The sequence below is a fragment of the Sinocyclocheilus anshuiensis genome, unplaced genomic scaffold, assembly GCF_001515605.1.
Source record: "Sinocyclocheilus anshuiensis isolate Anshui unplaced genomic scaffold, SAMN03320099.WGS_v1.1 scaffold458, whole genome shotgun sequence".
Lineage (NCBI taxonomy): Eukaryota > Metazoa > Chordata > Actinopteri > Cypriniformes > Cyprinidae > Sinocyclocheilus > Sinocyclocheilus anshuiensis.
Window position 1 is genome coordinate 211,210 of NW_015542338.1, and position 798 is coordinate 212,007.

Genomic DNA, 798 nt, shown 5'->3' on the forward strand with positions numbered 1-798 from the left:
ATGCCATTACAAAGGTAAAAACAAAATTCCCTGTAAATCACTTTAAGAAGTCAAATATCACCTCGTAATGGGAAGGTAAATTTTTTAATCAGAATTTTTGATTACTGATTAGAAGGTGCTCCTAAATTTTTTAAATTAGGAGCACAAGCGCTCCTAAAAAGAAAAGTAAGCGTAGAGCCCTGAGGAAGCAGAATAAAATAACAGAGAGGTTTCAAAACAACATCCATTGTTATTAAAGACTATTAATAATAATGAATTACATATAAAAATAAATAAATAAATATAATAGATTTTTAACAGTTTCTTCATGTTGTATGAAGGTAAATTTAAGACTTTTTAAGACCAAGTTAAGAAAACTGAATAAATAAATTGAATGGAATGCCATACGTAAACATGGTCTCTAAATGTAAGGTTTGAAAATGCAACTTTTATATATTTAACTTTTACTGTATCTTCTGATCACACTGCAAAAAGTGCTGTTCTTCATCAGTAATGCTGTCTTGTTTTCCGGTGCAAATGTCTAAATATTCTTAAAATCAAGATACTTTTACACGAGAAGCAAAATGACATGAAATAATTAGCCTTGTTTTCTGAGAAATGGATCAAAATGAAGTGAGTTTATGATTAAAAAGAACAAATATCTGCTAAAGGGCTCAGAAAAATCTATGTAATTCAAAGAGAAAACTAGTTTTTATTTGATATGTTAACAGATATTTGTTCTTCCTTTAAGCATAAACTCATTTAATTTGAATGTTTCTTGATTTAAGGATGTTTAGATATTTGTATTGGAAAACAAAA